We start from the raw sequence: 15554 nt of genomic DNA, 5'->3' as shown, positions 1-15554 counted from the left end.
AAATAAACATTTAAAAAATTGGGGGTGGGGAGAAATGACAGTGAAACAACTCGTTTTGAAAACTGGTAAATAAAGTGGCAAATGAAGGGACAGAATTAAACATGTACCCTGCCTTTTATCTGAATTGTTCACCAGGGTAACCAAATATTTTCTCTTTTAAGTTATCCTGATAATGGGGCACCTGCGTGGCTCAGTCAGTTGAGCCTCCAACTCTTGATTTCGGCTCAGGTCATGGTCTCCTGGTTCATGGGATGCAGCCTCATGTGGGGGTCTGCGTTGGCAGCGTGGAGCCTGGTTGGGATTCTCTCTCCTCCTCCCTCTGGCCCTTCCCTGCTCATGCTCTCTGTGTCTCTCTCAAAATAAATAAACATAAAAAAAAAACATATACCATAACAAGAAATTATGCTATGAGACACCATGGAAGAAATAGGAGTACTGTGAATATTTGATTATATTGTATACTGTTAGGTGTGATAATGCTATTATGGGTTTTTAATTTTTTTAATGTTTATTTATTTATTTTGAGAGAGAGAGAGTGCACCCAAGCAGGGGAGGGACAGAGAGAGAGAGAGACAGAGAGAGAGAGAGACAGAGAGAGAGAGAGAGAGAGAGAGAGAGAGAGAGAGAATCCTAAGCAGGTTCAGGGCTGTTGGCACAGAGACTGACGAGGGGCTCTATCTCATGAACCATGAGATCATGACCTGAACCAAAAACAAGACTCAAGACGCTTAACTGACTGAGCCACCCTGGCACCCCTGGGTTTGTAATTTTTATAAAGAATGCTGATATCTTAGAGATACATATTGAATTATTATAGACGGAATGGAATATGTGGGGTTTGCTTCAATATTATGAAAGAGTAAGGGGGGTGTCTTGGGGTATGGATGATTGGCCATGAGTTGATGACTGTTGAAGCTGGGTGATGGGAGCATGGGTTGACTATACTTTTCTCTACACTTATGATCCTTTTCAAGGTTTTCCATAATCAAACGTTTCCAAAACAACCTGCAGCCACAAGCGACCAGTAATAACGGCAGGTGTTTCCTTTGCTTGACCAGGATCCGGTCCATTCTTTTAGCAATGGCCCCCAGATTTCCTTTGCAGAACCCACCTCTCCAACTCTTAGATTCTAAAAATGCCCCCCCCCCCCCCGCTCTGCACAGGAGGCAGAGTCTACTCCCTTAGTGCCAGTGATTTATTTAGGGGTAGACGGTCACCTTAGTGGACAAGTAAAAGCTCTGTCTGGGACGTTGGGTTCGTTTTTGTGGGAAATGGTGGTCTTTCACCCCTCTGAGCTGTTGAGTTGGTGGCATGCAAACCTAGAGCTCTGATTTAGCTTTATTACTGGGAGAGAGCTCTCCTAAAGAAGCCCACACGGGAAAGTGGGCCAAGGCAAGAGATGGGGGGCAAAGGATTTGTGGTACCATCGGGTTTCAGCAGCTGCCTCCCCGTATGCCTGGCCAGCTCCACCGTAGGTCCGTTTGACTTCCATCAGCCAGTAGATTCACTTTCTCACTTAAGCCAGTTTGAACTATGTTTCACTTCTACCTGAAAGGCTCTTCGTAATCACAGCTGTGCTACTTATAAGACAAACTGTATATTCGAGAGCCCAAGGAAAGGGGCTTCATGGAGAAAAGAAAACAAATTACAGAGGAAACGCACTTTTAGGGGCCTCCCACGCATCGTATTACTTCGCAAAATAATGGAAACTGGTACCTTGCTGTGTTTAAGAAACATAATATATGCAGGAAATTAAAGGGTGAGAAATGTGCGTGAGTTTTTTTTCGAAATTTTCACACTTTTGGAATCTTTCCGCAAGCTTGGTATTTTTTATTTATTTATTTTTTATTATAAATCCCGAGAGAGGTTTCCTTTGTTCCTGTGTTTGGCTATTCAGTTTTGAAATTACCAAGCTCCAAGTCACCCAGATACCCTGAAGTGCTCTAAGAGAAAGAACATTCCCTATGTGATTTCCGGGAATTCAAAGTGAGCTGATACTGTTGATTGGGTTCGATAAAGAACAGTCTGTTCCACCTCTAATATACTTGATTTAACATTAAATATAAATGAAAACACCCTGGGGCAGAGTTTCAGAGCGGGTGATGAAAATTCAGCTTTGACATGCTTCTTGTAAAAACCCAAGAATGCTCAGTCCACAGAGCAATCCCATTTATTAGACACAGAGATGTAGACTCTTTTGTGCATAAAAATATAAATAGACGTCACCACGGAGGTAAAAGGAAAAGAAGGATGTTTAATAGTGATAAGTTCTCATATGGGGGGAAACTAACAAATCTTTTGTTTGCTGGATCCTTTATTATTTGATCTAGAATCAGCAATGAATTTTGCCTTGGTTGTTTACATGGGAAATACTCAGAATACAAAAAGGCAAAGGTGTTGAAATAGAAGTGGAATCTTGTTTAGAATAATAATAAATTACACCTTCTTCTGTCTAAATGCCAAGATGCACATTTTTTTTTTGTACTTGCCTGTCCAAACAGAAGTAACTCACAGAGTAAACGAGTTCCTATTTCATCTTTTAAGTTGTAATCAAATGGCTTATTAACTGCTTTTTAATGACTACTACGTCGTGGAATATAATTTGGTACGCTTAGTAAAGACTGATTTATAATATACAGGATACTAATATGCAAAAATGATGAAATAAAAGCTGATTTGATAGGCTCATATGTTTGCATGTGGAATCAAAAATTATTTCCGAGTGGGCAAATGGTGTCAAAGACAGTCTCCGTTTTCCGTGGGTATGCATGTGGTCCAACATAAAAAAGAGACTAGGTAGTGTGTACAAAATGGTAACCCCCTAACACCAGTTCTAAAAAACATCCTTTTGAAAAATATTTCTGGGGCACCTGAGTGGCTCAGGAGGTTAAGTGTCCGACTTCGGCTCGGGTCATGGTCTCATGGTGTGTGGATTTGAGCCCCACGTCGGGCTCTGTGCTCTAGGTGGGGAGCCTGCTTGGGATTCTCTCTCTCTCCTCCTCCTCCCCCACTCATGTGAGTGTGCGCTCCTCCCTCTCTCTCTCTCAAAAAATAAACTTTAAAAGATAAAAAAAAAATTAAAAAATAATTCCTACCCAGTGACCTGGCGGGCAACATATTCTCAGTTGTGTCCTGGGAGAGTTGCCGTCTTGTTCAGGTCATGCAAGGGTCCCGGGGATGTGAGTCAGGCACCAAGGGACAACATGGAGTAACAGAGAGTACGTATCATAGATGGACACTGGACTGACTTCCTGGCTTCCTCAAGTATGGCTAAGTGACCTTGAGCAAATTCCGGAACTCACTAGCGAAGCTTGGAGCCCAGCATACAGTCAGCATGTGTCTAACCGTGTTTGTTTGTTTGTTTTTTTAACTGTAAATGACTCTCCTTCCTCCCGATCACAGAGGTGTGCTAGGATTTGGTGTATGTGGCACAGGGGTGGGCTCAAAAAATGGTGCTTGCTTTGTTTGCTCGAAAAAACACAGTAGCAAAAGAGTGGCAAGGGAGGACAAAATCTCTGCCTGCATCGTACTTGTTCAAAGAATCTTTTTCTGCCGGAGATTTATAAGCCAATACATTTTTATAGATCCTATTTATAACTAAAATTCACTGTCTTACCATTTAGTTTATGAACACGGGGTCTCTGCTACCATACCATCTGGACTCCCAGCAGGGAGAGGGTGGCTCTTGGTAATTGCTGCCTCCCTGCTCCCTGCTCTGTTGCTTGGGAACGGGACAGGACTTGCCTCATTACCTCCCCTCTTCTCTCCTCAACCATTTCACGGATATTTCACCATCTTTGGACATTCCCACTCGCCGGGGAATCGTTCATTTGCAGGGATTTGAAACTGCACCCTCTGAGAAGAAGGTGAGTTGGGTCGACTACCGATCATAGTACGCTTAAGGCGAGACTTCATAACTGTCATCTCCAGTGGTCCTCAATGGGGTGAGAACATCCCCAAGTGTTGGGGAGCACCACTAGGATTTAGCAGATGGGGCCACGGATGTTACGTTTCCTTCCATTCAAGGACAGACCTGCGTGGTGAAGAATGGCCTCCCACAAAACACCCATCATCTTCCATCACAAACTTCTGGGGGATGGGGACTCTAAAGCTGTTACCCGCCCCGACTGACAGCTGGTTGAGAGCTGCCTGTTTCACGCCACTACATTCTGCAAAGCCACGCCAAGGGGGCACATGGAGATCCCATAGCTAGCAGGCCGACTCAGTTAGGAAGGGAGGAGGCTGGTCTGCAAGTTCACATGTAAACAATGCAGAGAAGGCATAAATACAACCTTTAGAGCCCCCCGCTGCTTTTCTTCGAGAAAAGATAAGTTTAAACTACACCAGAGGTCACCTTCAGCGTGGGCATAAGTATAACTCTGGTTATGCTGGGTACGAGACCTGACGCTGCAGAAAGGGGCAGTTGAATTTCAGAACGGTAACTGAAACCACTCCCTAGATGCCTCATTTCAAATCTATGAGCAGAGTCTAAGGTGGTGTGAGGCGGTTGAGAAGAAAGAATGCAGCCAGTAAAAGTGAGGCAGATAGAGATAAGACCGTGAGCCATGCTGGTGAAGTGGTGGAGACGTTTGGAACACAGGTGGCAAGACTAAAACCAACACATATGTGAAAGCAGGGGACAAACAATGCACCTGCTTCCGGTGCCACTGCTGAAAAGGTTATCGGCTTGTTTAGGTTTGATGAAAAGACTAATGAGACAAATTGCACGTAATCTTTTAAAAGGCAGGTCTGTGTTATGCTCGCTTTTAGAGGTATTCCTAAAAAAAAAATAAAAAAAAATAAAAAAAAATAAAAAAATCTCTTTTCAGTTTTTCGTTGAGCACTGCACCAGGCAGGAAGGCTAGCGTGACACATAAAATCGCGTCTGTGCAGAAAGTGGCTCTGGGCTCTGCATGCCCTCTCCCGCCACCGATCAGGCTCCCGGACGGCACAGAGCTTCCTGTGCAGGTAGGGTCATCCATGTGGCTGGCTTCTTGCCAAAGGAAGGAGACTGGAAGTGCCGTTTCGGCCCCGCCCCCGCCCCCGCCCCTTCCGGGCCTGGCCCAGGCAACCCTTCCAACGTGCCCTTCCAAGCTCTTCCCCTTCTGCAGTCCGACAAGGACAAACCGGAAGCCGTGTGCTGAAGATGGCCAGTCACAAAACAGGTAGGGTCTGGGTTGTGTCCCTGGACTCTCCGCTGAAGGAGAGCGGTCCGCCCCATCAGGAACACTCATTATGAACCTTATGTGATTGACAAATTCCTATTGTGACTGAAGCACCGTAGAGTCTGGGGTTTGTCACAGCAGCTAGTGTTATCCTAATCCTGGTCTTTGTCACTAAGGAACACACATTTGTGGGGCGCCTGGGTGGCTCCAGTAGGTTAAGCATCAGGCTCTTGATTTTGGCTCGGGTCATGATCTCGCGGTTCATGAGTGCAAGCCCTGTGTCAGGCTTTGAGCGGATAGTGCAGAGCCTGCTTGGGATCCTCTCTCTCTCTCTTTCCCTGCCCTCTCTCTCTCAAAACAAAACAAAACAAAACAAAACAAAAACACACACTCGTGACAAAGACGGACAAGTTCACAAACACAGATAACCTTGTGTGGTATAGATTATAATAAAGATGTATGTACATTTCAGCGGCTGAAGATACGGGAGTAATTAACTTTGGGGGCTGACTAGGGAGGATAAGTGAAAAGACTACAGAAGTCTGTGATGTTTACCTGTTTGCTTGTTTTCTTACTTTTCCCCCCATCTCTCCACTTTCCAAAAAGGATTTTAGGTGGCCAGGGAGTCCACAATATTTGCTTTGTTTATTATGATCCCTAGCAAACTCCCCCCCCCCAACCCTCTGTTTCACTGTCCTGTCCCTATTGCCCTCTTATCTTCAGAACTGGTCCCTTTACATTTTCATTGGTTTAAGCCAGGGGCCGGCAGACAACAGGCAGCAGTGGGGGGCGGGGGGTGCTAAATCTGGTCCCCCACTGTTTTTGTAAACAAAGTTTTATTGGAACACAGCCACACTCATTTGTTTACATATTATTTATGGCTGCTCACGTGCTACAACGGCAGAATCGGGTTGCTGTGACAGAGACCATATGGCCGGCAATGCCTAAAATATTTACAACCTGGTCCTTTGCAGAAAAAGTTTGCCGACTCCTGATTTAGGACGTTCCTAACCTAATCTTAACCTCAGCAAGGCACATGCCAATAGTCCCACAACCACCTCACACATAGGACACAACAGTTAAATCCCTCATGTTCTGGCCAGCACCTCATCCAACGCACGGCTGCACACCTGTGTGGATCCCCGAGTCAAGTTCACGATTATCACTGCTGGGTTCTAGAGCTCTGGGGGCCAGCCTTGGCAAACCAACTGACGGCCTTCTGGGTTTTTTCATCGTTCCTCAAGTTCTCTTTATCCTGAAAGACTAAATTCCTAGTTCTCTTCCTTGGAACTAAATTTCAGGTTCCTCTCCATGGTTTGGACGGAATATCTGGATGGTGCTCCACCCTCCTACTCTGCAACGTCAAGAGCATTAATGACAACATCTGACACAAAGACCTAACTGATTACAAGTCGCACAGCATTCTCACATACATTCTCTCATTCTGGTTTATCTAATTCTTACAACAGATCTTCGTTTTATGGGTCAAGACACAGGATTACTATAAATTAAGCCCTTGTCCAACATCAGACACAGCTAATCCATTTCAGAGGTGGCACTTGAAATCAAATTGCTCTGATTTCTATGCCACAACATGTCTTGTCATCAGGGAGCAGGATAATATTTTGGAATATTCACCGACATTCCCCTCTCATCTCCATGCCCTCCCCCCTCATTTCTTTGCCCATGTGGTCAGCCAGATCACACGCCACTCATCAGTCCAGGACAGGGCTGCGACAGAAGTGGAAAAATATCTAGGCTCTAAGAACTGAAGATAAAAACTAAAGGCTGGGAAGGACATTCAGCAAATCAGAGGAAAGCTTCCTCCTCTCCGGCATGGACACTGGTCAGAGGGAGGGGGAACAGAGTGGATCTTAGGGTATGCAGAAAAGCACCAAATTGTGGGTGCCTATGCAAGAGCAGGCATCCTTCCCCTCCTTTCAAGAGCTTTTCCTCCAGGAAGATTCCACTGGGAACCTTCAAATAGTCTGGTGGACCTAAAGACTACAATGATCTGGGCTTTCTTTCGTAGTCAGAACTCTGGGAGGGGGGGCCAGATCTTGGAGGAAAAGAGCCCCAGAGAGTAGTCTATGTCCCAGTTTGGCTCAGGAGGGGTAAGCGCACCCACGATGACGGAGAGGTGGCTAAGGAAGGGCCGACAGTGGTGAACAAGGGATGCCACGGCAGCTCCGCGCCTAGGTGACTGAGCAAAGGCAGACCAGCTGGGCACAAAGATATCCCAACAAGTTCTAGCGAAATGGATGATGCGGGCAGAGGGCACACGCTTCACCTCCCCCAGTGCCTCCTCCTGCTACAGCAATGCCCCCAGATGGAGACTCGGCACTGTGGCAAGGGAATGAACCGACCGGACACTAGAGTGGGGATTTGGAATAAAATTCGGATTATTATATAATGGATAAATAACAATACACTTCTGGGGCTCAGTCAGTAGAGTACACAACTCTTGATCTTGGAGTTTTGAGTTTAAGCCCCTCGTTGGGCAGAGTGCTTACTTAAAATTTTTTTTTTTAACGTTTATTTATTATTGAAAGACAGAGAGAGACAGAGCACGAGCAGGGGAGGGGCAGAGAGAGAGGGAGACAGAGAATCCAAAGCAGGCTCCAGGCTCCGAGCTGTCAGCACAGAGCCCGACACGGGCTTAAACCCATGAACTCTGAGATCATGACCTGAGCTGAAGTCGGATGCTTAACTGACTGAGCCACCCAGGCGCCCCTAGATGCAGAACTTTTTAATGAAGAAAGGGTATGCTTGAGGAAATACCCTAGAATTAATGAATTGGTATGTGGCAAAACTCAAAATCTCCCCTAAGCCTTCTTTCTCCAGGGGAACTTGTCATTTTCCTGGATGAACATGACCAAGACTAAAAAGAAGATCTCCAGAGATGTTTAAATACTAGGATATTCATATATTAAAGAGTTATAACCGTTACAAACCGTGAGGTCATGATCTGAGCTGAAGTCGGATGCTCAACCAACTTAGCCACCCAGGCGCCCCAGGCATAGTGCTTACTTAAAAAAAAAAAAAATACACTTCTTGCACATCTGAGCATTGGGACAGAGACTCTTGCCCACCCGCTGGGTTGCCTGAAGAGATGGGCTCTGGTGCTGAGCGTTTGAGACCTTCTAGTAAAATCTCTAGGGAATGGGGCTTAGAGTTGGTCCTGGTCACGTTCTGACTGAAGGCTCACCAAGATTTTTGTTTGTTTGTTTGGTCTTTTCAGTACTTATATATAGAAAGTGTGTGGACTAATTTATAAACTTGTACTTCAAAAGGATTAACAGAACACAGCATAGGGCCAATAATCATCTACCATTTTTTTTTAATATTTGATTTTTGCTTTTTAAGTTTATTTATTTTGAGTGAGAGAGAGAGAGGCAGAGAGAGAAGGAGAAAGAGAATCTGTATTGTCAGTGAAGAGCCCAACGCGGGGCTCAAACCCACACACCGTGAGATCACGACCTGAGCCGAAATCAAGAGTTGGTTGCCATCCAGGTGCCCCTACCATTTTTTTCTTCATATAGATAAGATGTTAAGGTATTCAGTAGTGTCATCCATATGAGCTAATTGAGAACATGCCCTAGTTTCAAACTTTTTGTGACTCTCCAATCTTCGACGCTCATTTTCCACACACGAGTTGCACATGAGCATGTACGGTAATGGCGAGATGTGCCGAGAGAGTTGGCGGTGCTCGTTAACAAAATATAAGGGATGTTGAAATAATCTGAACGACACCATTTTTCTTCTTAATTTTCATTATCACCTTTATGAACTATGGACCCAAATCGCCTTTTCTACTTTGTCCTTATTAGAATGTTTTCGCACACGTTCCATTTTCTAGAACTGCTGACCTCTTTCTCCCCAGGCTCTGTAATTTGCAATTGTCAGAAAACGTATCAGGTAAGTCTACAAGGTGTGGTGTCAGCATACCAAGGGGCTGTTCTTTCGTGTTTTCACTGAAATTGCTTGCTGGTCTTTCCATAATAAGGCCTTATTGTATCATACATCATCATGCATATTTTATATGCCCGACGCTCCGTAGATGTTCTTGGCTTTGTTATTTTACTAAGCAGCATCGTGATGCATCTAAGCCCAGCCGAAATTAGACAGGAAGGTGACCCTCCTAATATATTCTTTTGCAGACACAGCGCCCCTGGAACATGATCTGATTTGACTTTCCATTATAATTCTGATGAGGAGAGAGACTGATAAGACAGATGGGCTGAGATCTAATTTTTCGACAGGTCCCTTCTAAATGGTTTCTCTCGCCCTTATTAAGCTTGCCGGTCTTCCACGAATTACAACAGCCAGGTACTCCTGAGCACTTCCTGCTAAAATCAAAGTGAGTGCTCGGCCAACCTGGGACAGGAGACGGGCTCTTTGCGTACAATCCCCAAATGGAGGGTGTGGGTGCTAAGATCTGGGTACTAGAGGCCAAATATAGCTCTGCTGTCTGTTGGCCCTACGGAGTGAGGACTCGGTATGCCAGATAACCAGGCTGGTCCCCTCGGTACGAACAGGTCCAGGTAATTCATACTGGCTTCTTCCACCTCCCACTGTGCCCCTCCTTGCTCACCCTGAGCAAGTGCTTTAACTTCTTTAAGCCCCTTTCCCATTCTGTAATGGGGTACTATCAACACTCCTTGCTCACAGGGCTATCCTAAGCAGTACACGTGATGAGCAGGTTAGAAGCAGTCACTACAGGAGCCAGACTGGGTTTCACTCCACCCCTTACTAGCTGCGGGATGGTGGCACGTCCCTTAACCTTGCTGCACCTCAGTTTCCCCATCTGTAAATCAGAGGTAACTACTATACCCATTAATCACTGTGAGGACTGAATGAGTTACTATACAAAATGTACACAGGACAGCGTATTGGAAGCGCCGTGTAGGTGTTGTCTGGTCTTCGTACGAAGAGATGAAAGGGTTTAGCATATAAGAAGGACTTAATACATATTAACTCTCATCATTAGTCGGGATGTGATTGATCATATTCTCTTTTTTCCTCCTGAATGTCAAAAACGTTACCCTTCGAAGCTATACACAGAGCTCTGGCTGTGACTGTGGGGGTGAGTTGGCTCATCCGTCTTGTTGAGAGGTACGTGTTCTAGGGAAGACATGAGTTGTGCTTTTGGGCATTCTGGTCATAATTATTGGAATAATCTTCCTGGCCATAGAAGGAAATATGTACAGGGGCGCCTGGGTGGCTCAGTCGGTTAAGCTTCCAACTTCGGCTCGGGCCATGATCTCGCAGTTCGTAGGTTCGAGCCCCGCGTCGGGCTCTGTGCTGACAGCTTGGAGCCTGGAGCCTGCTTCGGATTCTGTGTCTCCTTCTCTGTCTGCCCCCTCCCCCGCTTGCACTGTGTCTCTCTCTCTCTCAAAAAAAAAAAAAAAAAAACAAAAAAAACACTAAAAAAAAAATTTTTTTTAGAAGGAAATTTGTACATTGCCTGGCGTGTTTTTACGTATTATAGTCACTTAGGGAAAAGGAATGCCACTAAAAATTAGTGTTTGTCCTTTGTGAATTAAAGTGATGGTTACTAATTTATCATCTAGTCTTATTCTTATTATACTTATTGGAAGAACCCTACTGCTCCGCAATCACAGAACATTAATATAGAAAGGATGATGCGTCCCAGAGATGTGGACAATCTTCTCTAGATGTGGCTGTACCTAGAGCACAGCTCATTACATAGACCAGCAGGCATAATCAACCTGGGTGGTGACAGAAGACAGATGGAGGGATGGTGAGCTGCCCTGTCGCAGAGTTGGGAGAAAGGGAGCTAGTTTCCATTTCAACCCTTGTGCCTTCTCATCACGGGCTGGGCAACCCTCAGCTTTCACTGCTATGCTGGAAGGGTAGGGAAGACTGAGCTGCTCGCATATCTGGCTCTTCACCGTTACCTTCAGACTCGGATAGAAACAAAAGAGACGGAAGGGAGCCAGCACGTTCAGATTCTGCTGCCAGGGCTCGAAGACTGGGATTGGCCTGCTGGGACTCCAGGAACATTCTGACTCTATGCGAAACTGCGTGCGCACGCTGATTCTCCTGGGTGGAGGAAGCAGAAGTCCATGCTTTTTATCCAATCTCGACTCACAAAAGACCAGTGCCTCCAGTCTAAAGCAAGCCAGCAGCTTTGTTGCCGCATTAGAGGGGCGGCTGCAGGACCAGATTTTGAGGTTGTGGTTTAGGATAGCCACATGAGCAATGTGTATCTTCGTAACTGCACGCTGGAAAGGAAGTGTCCATCAGGAGGCTCTGGGGGTTCGGGGGACAAAGGCGAGATCGATTTTACAGCCCTCTCTCCAGCCATAACCTGCCCTGCCACTCAGGGTCAACAGCCACCCTTTACAACTTCACTACATTCCTGCACATCCCCATCTGCCCTCACCAAACATTCCCACCGAACACTACCCTCCCCCGCAGCCTTGCAACACTCGTAAATACAGTGCCGTTAGTTAGAAGTCTCCTCCTTTAGTGCAGGAATCACGTCTTTGGTATTTATGCATCGCCAGTATCCTACATGACGTTTGGTACCCAGCTAATGCTCAATAATTGTTTGCCGAAGTCAAATAAATTCAACTGGATTGGCTAGCCTTGAGGGATGGGGCACAATTCATAACGTCTACAAGCAATTATACTCCATAGATTTCAAAAATAAAATGTTGGGAACTCTTTTAAGTTAATTTGCCTAATTATGAAAAGCCAAGGGAAATTATCCTTGGATACTTCTAAAGAAGAAAGATATGGTAATTTGCAAAGGGCACGGATTCTTCAAAGATTTTGCTCCTCAACCACTCGAAAGTATGAGCGAGAGTTAACAACTTAGACAACTGTGAAATGAACAGAACTCGTCTAATTTCAGCACAGCAATTACAGCTTTTTGAGGCTACATGAAAAACCCCAAATGTGGTTACTATAGTAGTAAATTGGTCTCCGAGAAACTCTTTTATTTTCTCTAGAAAAATAAATAATTTGCTATCATAGAGCAACCAAATGATAAGAAAAAGAACACACAAAGAAACACAAAAGTATCTGGAAACAAAAAGTGATTCACGAGCAAATGCTGTACTGGGAGGGAAAAAAAAGAACAAAACAAGACTGAACCACTTACAGGAGTAAATGGATGCCAATTTTTAAAGAGCGAATTTTACAGGCTTATTAAAATGATGAGTGTTTTTCCGAATTTCCTTAGTGGCTAAGAAAATGGGATATTTTATTGAACAGAAAGGGAATTTATCTTGTGTAAGATACAGACATTAAAACACATATCGACTGAGAAGCCCAGAGACGATGTTACCCAAGCTACAGTTTTAGGTTAGTATGCATATGGCGGACAGACGACTGAGCTCATGGGAAGGCACAGGAACATCTTCTAATACATGAACTTTTTTCATCAGTGAGAAATGCATTATTCCCAAATTCTGGCTTAATGAGTTGGAAGGCATCGGCCACCAAAGGAACGCTACAACCAAGGGCGTTCCATCCCGGGGAACTGCACCGTGTTATCGCACTAGGCTTTCTTAGGTTAAAAGAAAGCACCTTGTTACTCTTCTAAAGATAAATGTATTGCGCTGAGATTAAAGGGAGCAGGCCTTTAGGACTATGTGATATGTCCACCAGCTCAATAGAGTCCAGGGCCTACGTGTTTTCCTCACTAGCAAAATTTTTTTGACTCTGAGAAATTCACCCAAGGGTTCGATGTGGGGGTCTTGTCTGTCTTGAGGAGGTCCACCATGACTAATTAGGGTAGTGAGGGCTGTGAGCCCCCTGTGGCTGGTGCCTAGCTCTGGGTCCTGCATGCACTGGGTGCCTAAAAAGGTTTGATAAATCAGTGAATGAAACCCCTCAGCTGACATTCACACTTGCAGGACACGAGCTGAAGGAAGGGCTGGGGGAAACCATCGAAGTCAATAGTCTTCACAGAGTGTTCTTCAGAGCCTGCCCGCTTACTCGATGCATTGTTACTGAGCGCCTCCTGTGAGCCCGGCCTGCGGCCGGGTCATGGGTACACGTGAGGGGACAACACAGACAAGGTCTCTTTTCTCATGGAACTTAGGTGGATCCTGATTCCACAACATCAGGCCACATTCCGGAACGAAACTGTGCTCTTCTCACATACTAGTGAGATACTTGCAAAGAGACACTCAGGCCCCATTCCAAAGTGAGCTGCGAACAAGTGCGACCCCCCAGAACTTTCTAGGAAGAGGCACAATGTGATCTGTTATTGCCAGCCAGCACCTCCCCTCCCCCCCCCTTCCCTCCTCCAGTCCACGTAAGAAATCTAGAACTTTGGCGTTGTCAGAGGGCCGAGATCCGGGCAGAGGGTACCTCCTGGCCTCTGTGATGGGGTCAAGCAGATCACCTGAACGGTAGCTGGTCTTGTCGGCGCCAGACCCCCATGCTCGGTACCGTGCTCCCAGTATGCCCTACGAGTGGCTCCCAGGATGCCCTCCTTTCCCACCCCCAAAGAATTCATGCATGGACTTCACAGGACAGCGAGCTTTTACGGATGGATGACAGAAAGGGAGTCAATAGCCAATGCCAGTCAGAGGAGCAAAGGAGACCTCGGCTCTCTCCTATTGCCCTCCCGATCTCCAACCCGGAGGGTGGGCCTTGACACGTGACAGGAAGTTTTATGCACCCGAAGTACTTCATGATGTTTAAAAAGCATACATGCGTTCCATTTCAAATGGAACCTCTGCATCAAGTGTGTGGGAATGTTGCAGTAATCACCAAAGAAAATGCAATTAGTTCCTGCAGGATCTCCTAAAACAGGGGTTGACAAACCTTTCCTGTAAAGGGATAGATGGGTCTCTATCACGAGTGCTCGACTCTGCTGCCATAGGGAGACAAGACCTTTGGGCAACACGCACATGACCGGGTGTGGCTGTTTTCCAACAAAACGTTATTTGCGGACTCTGGAATTTGACTTTCACATGGTTGGCGTGTGTCACAAAATAGTCTCCCTTTTCCCCCCAACCATTTAAAAATGGTAAAAACCATTCTTAGCTCCTGGGCGGTGCAGAAACAGGTGGCAGGCTGGATGTGGAGTGTGAGCTGTCGTGCGTTTAGCCAACGAATATTCACCAAACCCTGTTGCCCATAAAGACCTACAGCGATTTTGTTTACGGAGAGGCCACTTCCTTCGTAATGTGTTAAAGCAGAAGGGAAAAATGGGGGGGGGGGTTCTTTTTAGATGCCCCCTCCCCCCCCCCCCGTAGGATTGCTAAGAAATGATCATGCTTTTAGACAGCTTTGGCTCTGTCTCTGTCCCACAGCAAGCAATTCAGTCCAAGGAAACCCAAACACAGACATTTTCTTTCTTCTATGATCATCCGGACACACAAATCAATAGAAATGATTACAGAGGCGTGTACCTAGGAGAAAACAAAATAACCGTGTGGCCTGCCATCGGGCCCAAACAAGGTACTCCGGATGCAAGGCTATAGGAGGCTCAGAGCCTGCTTGGATGAGGTCTGTCCCCGCCGACAGCCACAAGCATCTCAAGAAAGAAGTGACTCCAAATGGTAACACTGCACCTCCCTCCCCAGGGCTTGAAAGCACACAGTGACTCCTGAGTCATATATTTTTGCCCCATGGGAAAATCGGAGGTCTCATTCCCGATGCAGGGGGAGTCGGACACGAGCCTCAGGGCCCGGTGGAGGCACACCCCGGGGAGATGCGGACACCCCACCAAAGCACTCTGCCAGCCAGCTGCGAAGGCTCCAGTATAATAGGCCTACCCTACATGAGGGTGACCAGCCGTTTCCCAGGATGTGGGCCTTCCCGCCCTAAAACTGGAACCATTGCTCACCTGAAAAATAAGCTTCCTCTATTTCTATTTCTCTGTCTTACCCTCCTCCCAGTTCTTCCAAGGATGCATGACCAGCCAGTGCTTTTCCACGAAGCAGAAGCCGAGCTAAGCTTGGGAAAGAAACTTTCTCCGGAAAACCCCAGAAACACTTCCATTTAATGCCATTTCGAAGCGCAGGGGTACTTTTTGTTATGAAAGAGCATAAATGTTAGAAGACCCCCTTCTCAGTTTAAAGTGTTGTGATAGCTTTAGCTTCTGCGTCAATTGTGCTTGAAAAAATCGATTTACAAAAGACGGGTGTCACATACCCATTATCCCTCTACACCCCCGGAACACAAGCGGATTCACTCATAAAATAGGCATGGCTTCATTTGGAAAACTTCTAATGACCCCTTTTTGCCCTGACTACACTGTGGGAGAGAAACTCCAGTGGGCTCTTAAGGAGATTCTGAACCAATATGGTAACATCACAATAAAATATATTTTCTGGTGCCCCACTTAGAATATCACACAACAAATCGCTTCTATGATCAAGCTAAACCAATAAACCAAGC

The 15554-nt window shown here is 45.9% G+C and overlaps 1 protein-coding gene across 1 annotated transcript in view; it reads right to left on the bottom strand.

Moving 5' to 3' along the window:
- The window catches only part of FRMPD4 (FERM and PDZ domain containing 4), a 789303-nt gene that overhangs the window by 67035 nt on the left and 706714 nt on the right, over positions 1 to 15554 (bottom strand). The gene's annotated exons all lie outside the window — the stretch shown is intronic.

The sequence above is a fragment of the Panthera tigris genome, chromosome X, assembly GCF_018350195.1.
Source record: "Panthera tigris isolate Pti1 chromosome X, P.tigris_Pti1_mat1.1, whole genome shotgun sequence".
Lineage (NCBI taxonomy): Eukaryota > Metazoa > Chordata > Mammalia > Carnivora > Felidae > Panthera > Panthera tigris.
The sequence above is the reverse complement of the archived record's forward strand: the minus strand, read 5'-3'. Positions and strand labels throughout refer to the sequence as shown.